This window comes from Alosa sapidissima, chromosome 10 (assembly GCF_018492685.1).
Source record: "Alosa sapidissima isolate fAloSap1 chromosome 10, fAloSap1.pri, whole genome shotgun sequence".
Lineage (NCBI taxonomy): Eukaryota > Metazoa > Chordata > Actinopteri > Clupeiformes > Clupeidae > Alosa > Alosa sapidissima.
The window spans coordinates 15,950,710-15,957,949 of record NC_055966.1 but is presented as its reverse complement, the minus strand read 5'-3'; the positions used below and the strand labels follow the sequence as shown (position 1 = coordinate 15,957,949).

The following is a 7,240-nucleotide window of genomic DNA, read 5'->3' as shown; positions in this document are numbered from 1 at the left end:
TTTATGACAATGTAGGCCTGTTACAGTTTGAATTTTTGGTCTTTGGAAGTTGTTAGGCCAATATTTTGCAATATGTGTATTGCTGTGCTATTTTGTCACAGTCTACTTTGTAAACGTCTAATAACTAATAATAATAATAATAATAATAATAATAATAATAATAATAATAATAATAGATTAACTACATAATCTTTGCTTCTCATGTCTACTATCGCATTGAATACAGGTGATGATTTTTGAAACACTGAATAACAGTCCAGAAAATCCTGACTGATGCCGCTACATGTTTAGAGGGGATGGGTACCCCGGGATGCTTGGTGTGAATTTGGCTGGCTTCCTTAACTTGGCCTTCTGGGTAATGGAGTGTGTTAAATTGTGTTGTCAAGCAAAACGTTTACACTGTGCAGGTTCACTCAATTGTTATAGGACTACAGATACCAAAATGCCGGCCACATGATTTCCGGTACATAGGGAAAAAGTTTCAATGGGGGTTGGAAAAATGAGAGGCGAGGAAGTGGCTCTGTTACAATTGCAATCGACTGAAACCGGAGTCAGAGGAAGAGGTGGGCAATTCGTAAGACGTAAGCGGGGAAGGTAAGTAATGTTACTTATTAGCCACTGATGTACCAATTTAGTCATGCGAGAGCCTGCAGTAAAAAGCATCAACGACGGTACTGTCTCATGCAATGAAAGTTAAACAAAGCAACCGTTCTTGACTGCACAACGGATAAAAAGTAGCCTAACCTAACCACAAAATGCAAACCGCTCGAAAGCTTTACAAAAATAAGGAATCTTTAGTAATGCTTTTGTGCGATTTAGACCAATATATTTGTTACATTGGTAGACCATTTAAACTCTAACAAAGTTATCTATTGTCTGTAATTCAGCTTCTTTGAAAAGAATGCATATGATCGTCCCATTCTGATGGCAGTCACAGCCTTTTAAATGAAGACAAAAACACAATCTCTTTTTGATGAGGGGGGAAAAAAATCTGATGTCGAGCTCTCTTATTTGAACGATCAAATGGCATTATGCATCTCCAAATCAAGTTAATTAATGGACATCAACAATGTAGTTTTAAGGTCTGAACTGAGTGACTCTATCAATACAGTCTAGTCAACGTTACTCCCGTTAGCGATTTATTGCTTGTTGGCTGCGCTGGAGTGAAGATGATGCAGGCGTTGTCGGGGTTGAAATGATGGTTGTTTTTAGGCAAGCAACTCCTGGCTGGCTGACGCCGCTGCTGTTGCAACGACACTGGTGTTCACCTTCATCTCTGAATTTCAAATTCCGTGCATCTCGTCTCTTGGATGCTCCGTAGGCGCGCCGTCGAGGTCAGAGCGCAGTACCATGCGTTTGTTTTTACGGTTCGCACAGAGTTGCTTGCTTCGCCATTCGTTGCACTGGACTATAGTAGCCTCATTTTATCCAATTAACTGTGGACCTACGATGATCGCGGGAGAAACGTACGTTCCTGTGTTGGGAGTAAAATTGGTTTAGCCGCAGGCGCTCGTGTTGTGAGTGAGTGGTAAGTTGCCGTTGGAAGTGGAATGTATGTTACCTGTCTTTTGTCTCTGATTTATCATTTGATTAGACATGGTCCATTGACTAGCTCTTCAACTGAGGTGGCGAGTCTCTATTGAGATGATACATGGGACCGTACAGCATCAATCATTCCTCAAGAGCATCGACATTCTTCTTCACGCCTGTCGCTGATTGCCATCAGTCACTCCGAAGCTGATTACCTACCTACATATTTATGGGTGGCATCAGGAGGGGCTTGTCTGTGTAGACTAGCCTAGCGTTACTATATATCGGCATTGCCTTCAGTGCTCATTATTTGGGAGAAAAAGAGGTGCATTCATACTGCAGTTATTTCTCTCTTCTGTTTTCACTTATTGCTGAGGAATATTTGAGATCAGTTGAAGGGCAGACTGAACGCACATTGCTGTTGTGTTGTTTTTCTTATTGATTTGCCTCATTTTCCCATCCCGGCTGGATAGGCATGTTGGAGTGATGTGCCTCCCTTATGGCTTCCAGCTGTGGGGTCTTTGTGAGAGTGTTGCGCTGGTGTGGTTGGACTGTAAGCATCTGAGCTGAGCGTCCTCTGGAGATGAGAGAGAAGTGTGTGTGTGTGTGTGTGTGAGATTGGAGGGGGGGGGGGGGGGGGTGCTGCATGGCCTCATTTTCCTCCAGTCATTTCTGCTGCTGGGAGCGTGACGCGAGTGTTTCTCCTTCCCTTTGAAGGTGTGTGTGTGTGTGCTCATGCACGGATGTGAGGGGGGGGGGGGGGTGTTTGTATGTGTGTGGGTTGCTGATGGGCATAGCTGCCATGGGCTTGTCACTGATGTTATGTGCTACAGAGGCTTTGAAGATGTTCCTTTCTGCACCCCCTCCACTCTGTGTATGTGTGTGTACGCTGATTACAATGTTTGTTATGCCACACCTTACTTTTTCCACAGTTCTCCTTCTCTCTTCCCTATTCACCTCCCCCCAGTCCCCAGTGATTTCTTAAATTTCCCCTGGGGATCAATAAAGTATCTATCTATCTATCTATCTATCTGATTTCCGCGTCTCTCTCATTCCCACTGTTCACCTTCTCTCTTCTCTCTTCTCTTCTCTCCTCTCTTCTCTCTCCCCACTGTGATTTCCCCCTCTCTCTCATTCCCACAGTTTACCGGCTGCTGATTCTCCCTTCCTGTCTGTGAACTCTGCAATGGATCATTTGGAGCATCTGACTGCTCTCTGGCGTCTCCGGTTGACGGCCTGATTCACTCCGATCTTTCCCATCTCAACTGATTGCTCTGTTTTTCCTGCTATCTGCTGTGTGTCCTTTTTTTTTTGTCAATTACTTTCTTTTTTCCCCAACTCCTACTTCAAATTGCTTTCTTTCCTTGCTGCATTTGTTGTTTTTTCTCTCACTCACTCACTCTCTCTCTCTCCCCCCCTCCACTTCTCTGAAGCAATCTGTCTGTCAGTGAGCAATTTTCCCGCTCCTCCATGCCCTCGACAGGATGCGGAGAGAGAGTGCCATCTGACTCATCTTAAGTGGGGGCACATTAACATTTGAACATGATGCCCATTGAACTTTCTTTACACTGGCTGATAAATGGCCGAGGAGGGAAGAACGGGGCTGGTTTACAGGGCTATTAGTGCCAGTGGCTGCCTTTCTCCCGTCCTAATGTGGAGCCTCCACTTGAGGGGAAGATGCTGCAATGATATTTCAGCCCAGCAAATGTCAGGGCTGTTTTGGGTCGTGCACAAGAACACGGCTTGCTTTCTCATCCGTTAGAAGTAACGCATCTCACAGATTTTTGTGTAACAAAGACTGTCTGTCTGTATTTTATGTCGATGCTGAAAGAAAGTTGAAGAGATATTTCTACTCCCATAAGGAGCCTTTTAAAGGGGCCTGATGGTATCCATAGCGTGTTGGTGATGGGGGACCTCAGATGAAGTGATGGTGATGGGGAGGGGTGTCTACAGGTGTGGAGGTTGAGGGAAGTTTTTGGCCGTGTGGACTGGAGGCTGGGTGGCAAGGCGGAGAGGAGGAGCAGTTTGGGCTCCTGAGTTAAGTGGGCCAGCGGTCCCTGCGGTGAGCAGCTGAGCTTTTTCTGGGGCAGGAGCGGTGATGACGTGTGGCTCCCCGTCCCGAATTGGGAACGAGCGAGCGAAAGAGAGAGCGCAAGTCAGTGCCCACAGTCATTTGGTCGCATAACAGGACCCGAGAATGTGGCGGCGCGGCCACCGCCAGTGAGCAGGTCTTCGGGAAGGTACCGAGGTCCTCAGCCTTCAGGACGGTCTTCAGGAAGTTGTCAGGAGCTCTGCGTTTGTCCGGCACACAATCAGGCCTGACATGGTGGCGTGCCAAGTAAACCTCTCCCAGCCCATGTGAGAGCTTGTTCTGTAAGTATGGTTGAGCTTAGGCAGTAAGTTGATCAGGAGGACCAGTGGTACCCAGTGGCACTTTTTTTGGTGTCTGTGTCTGTTTGTGTGTGTGTGTGTGTGTGGTGTCCCCTTTGGCATCTGGCAGCGGGGAGGATGTTGTGAAAAGCGGACGCTGCGTTGGCGCGAGGCATTCGCGGATAACGATTTTTCTCGCCGTTGTCAGCCGGAGCAGCTGGCTGCAGGTCACAGGGAGAGGGAGCGAGAGGCACAGTGTTGGGAGGCAGGGAGCTATTTAAAGATCGCGCAACTCGGCCAGATGCTCCCATTTCCGCCTCGTGTAATTAAATGAGCTTCCAGTGCATCATGATCTCCCTTAATGTGCTATGCACATTCAAAAAAAAAAAAAAAAAAAAAAAAAAAAAATATATATATATATATATATATATATATATATAGTTTAACTAGGTCTTCTTTATTTAGGAAGTTTCACCTCTTTGCAGACAGTCTTAAGCTTAACTTTGAAGTGTTCTTTTTCTTCAGATTTCAAAAGTAGAATGCGGAATTTGGAGCAGTTGATGCAGTGCTGTCCATAGGACTCTTTAGAGCTGTTCTTGGGATTTTGTGTGAACACGTATGAACTTGTTTCTTCAGACCACGCCATTGTGTGTGGTTGTGTTGGCGTTTTGTGTTTTGCAGCAGTCGTCTGATTTACAGTGTCTGTATGTTGTCTGATTAGTTTTGCAAATTGTAGCATTTGTTCGGCATTTGTGTGGCTGAGAGAACATACTGCTATGCAGTGTGCCGTCACACAGCCGTCCAGGATGTCTGGTTTGTCTGAGGTATTTTACCAGGTTTTTCACTGCGGACAAGTGTTCTCTGCTCCACCAAGGTGTATGCGTAGTGCTCAGTAATGTCCAAAAATGAAACAAGAACAGCTTTGCGGGACATTAAATTGCCCAGAGGAGAAGAAAATGACCAAAGCCTCTTTAACCACCCCATTGAAGTAAACTCCAGCTTGATCCTTCCGGATCTCTTTGGAGCAGGATGTCTTTTTTTTTTGCCCATTAGAATGTACCAGTACTCACAAAGAGCCCTTGCAGATTGCTGGCCACAGAGTCTTTCTTGGAGGTTTGCTGATAGACTTACTGTCAGGATGGCTAGAACATGTCCTGCTCTCACCCTTCTCCAGATGTGACAGGCCTTTAGTTAACAAGCCGGCCGATGACATCGGCTCTCAGCTGTGCACTGTGTGCAGTGGAGCAGTGGACTGATTCAACATGCATGGAGCAGCTCGGATGGTATTAATCATGTGTGTGTGTGTGTGTGTGTGTGTGTGTGTGTGTGCGTGCTCTTGCAGGCGCTCAGCTAGAGATGTGCCCAGTGGTGTTTGAAGAGTTAAGCGCTGTGACAGGAACTAGGCCATTTACATCCCCTTTTCACGCCTGCCATCCCAAGCGAGACTGGTAGGCTGTGTGTGTATATGTGTGTCCAGCCTGTCAACAGTGAACTGAGTGTAATTGATGCACAACACTGTGTGTGTGTGTGTGTGTGTGTGTGTGTTGGGTTGTGGTTCAGTGTGGGTTAATATATAAGCACTCTCTGTAAGGTATAGAACTGTAGGACTGTTCAGAAACCCTACTCTGCATATGGAAACTGAGCTCCTGTTATTTTCTTTCTGCATTAGCAAACAGTGTAAGACACAAGTGAGGAACTTGGGCATCCATAAATTTGTGTAAATGTATCACACACACACAGATACACACAAACGTTTGTATGTGTAGACACATTTGAACACTGCTAACTGTGTGTCTGTTAGGATTCATTGTTGAACCCTTACTGTGCGTGTGTGTGTGTGTGTGTGTGTGTGAGCGAGTCACTGTGCTGACAGGCTTTGAAGTGTGAAGAATCATGTCATCTGGAACATACCCTGACATCTGCTGCTTGTCATATTTCTGTGTGTGTGCTTGTGTATTTATTTATTTATTTATTTATTTATTTATTTATTTATTTATTTATTTATTTATTTATGTATGCTCACCATCTCCCACCTCCACACCTAGTGTGTGTGAGCTCTGGAGCATCAGTGTGAAGCTCTTCTCACTCCTTTATGAACCTGAAACCCCCCTGGTTGGTCTGCGGTGGCCTAATGGTTCATTTGGTTCCTCTCACTACTGTTCCTGTTCCTACTGTGAGCTTCCTTCCCCACAAAATCAAACAATCACACACGCACACACACTTCACAAGAACAAATCTCAGCTCTCTCTGATCGGAAGCAGAATGAACGTGTGATCATGTTCTTGTTTGCCATGCATGTGAAAGGGACTTAGTCAGGGTTTATTTAGCCTTGTTTTGTTTTCTGCTGTGTGTTGCCACTCTCTGATGGAAGAGGGAGCCTGTGACATCATGGCTGATTGATTGATCGCAGCATGGATCGCTCACATCACTGATGGCCTGCCGTGGAAAGGCAACTACCACAGTGAAGAGGCCAGAGTTCAGTAGAAAGGGCTCAATGCTCTGAAATCATCATCGACGACTAAATCAGAATCCCTCTGAACTCTGTGACGCCTAAAGCACAGCAAGAACTCTAGTAGGCACTGAACGCTCAGTAATCCTCAGCGAAAGGAGGCATTGTGAAAGTTTGTGAGGTGGCAGGTTGTAGAGCCGGGTGACATGGCAATTTGTAGCTTTCACTGATGGAAATAAACTGCTAACTCACACGGGTGCAGAGTTTGCAGTCAGAAACTGATAGGTGTGACCTGCTGTAACAGCTTTTTAGTGTGATGTTTTATGGATTTTTTAATTATTGCTTTTGAATGTATTTAGAGTTTACATTTGTTTTGTGCAAACGTGATTCTCAGTTATTCGCAAGTGTCATTGTCCAGCCCTGCAAAGGTGTTTTGACAAGTGTGGACATGAGCATTCTAATAATTCATGCCTGGTGCTTTTGATCTAAGATTGACCAACATCCAACCAGTGAAGTTCAAGACTTAAGTTTACCAAGATCCCACCAGTGATGTTTAAATGTTTGTGTGATTAGCTGTAATGCTAAGCGGCATTATGAATGTCCTGCCTCTCAGCTTTCTGAGCGGCTGCACATGTCAGTCTTCTCTGTCCAGAGTCCACTTCTCTGCCCATTCTCCTGCTGATTGTTAAGGTTAAAGCTGGTCATGGTTAAGACTTCCGGAGGCTTTTCCTGCTTCTGCTGACACGCTATGGTCAGGAACGTGCTCTCTCTGTGCTGCTGGAGGGAGAACAGATAGCCTGTCCGTCCGTCATGCTGGTCAGCTTGCTTTCTGCTGACCCTGCGGTCATCCTCACTCCATTGCACCCCAAACAGATCGGCCTCAAAGCCACA

At 45.7% G+C, this 7,240-nt stretch overlaps 1 protein-coding gene across 4 annotated transcripts in view; it reads left to right on the top strand.

The window, feature by feature from the left end:
• Positions 1–485: 485 nt before the first annotated feature.
• phactr4b (phosphatase and actin regulator 4b) overlaps positions 486–7,240 on the top strand; it is a 48,207-nt gene continuing 41,452 nt past the window's right edge. The window contains exon 1 of one of the 4 annotated variants that reach the window (XM_042107699.1): positions 486–594. The gene's annotated coding sequence lies outside the window, so the exon portion shown is untranslated. Of the gene's footprint in view, positions 595–1,110; positions 1,529–3,707; positions 3,904–7,240 lie in introns of those variants that run through there. The other 3 variants (XM_042107702.1, XM_042107701.1, XM_042107700.1) reach the window with 3 other exon arrangements.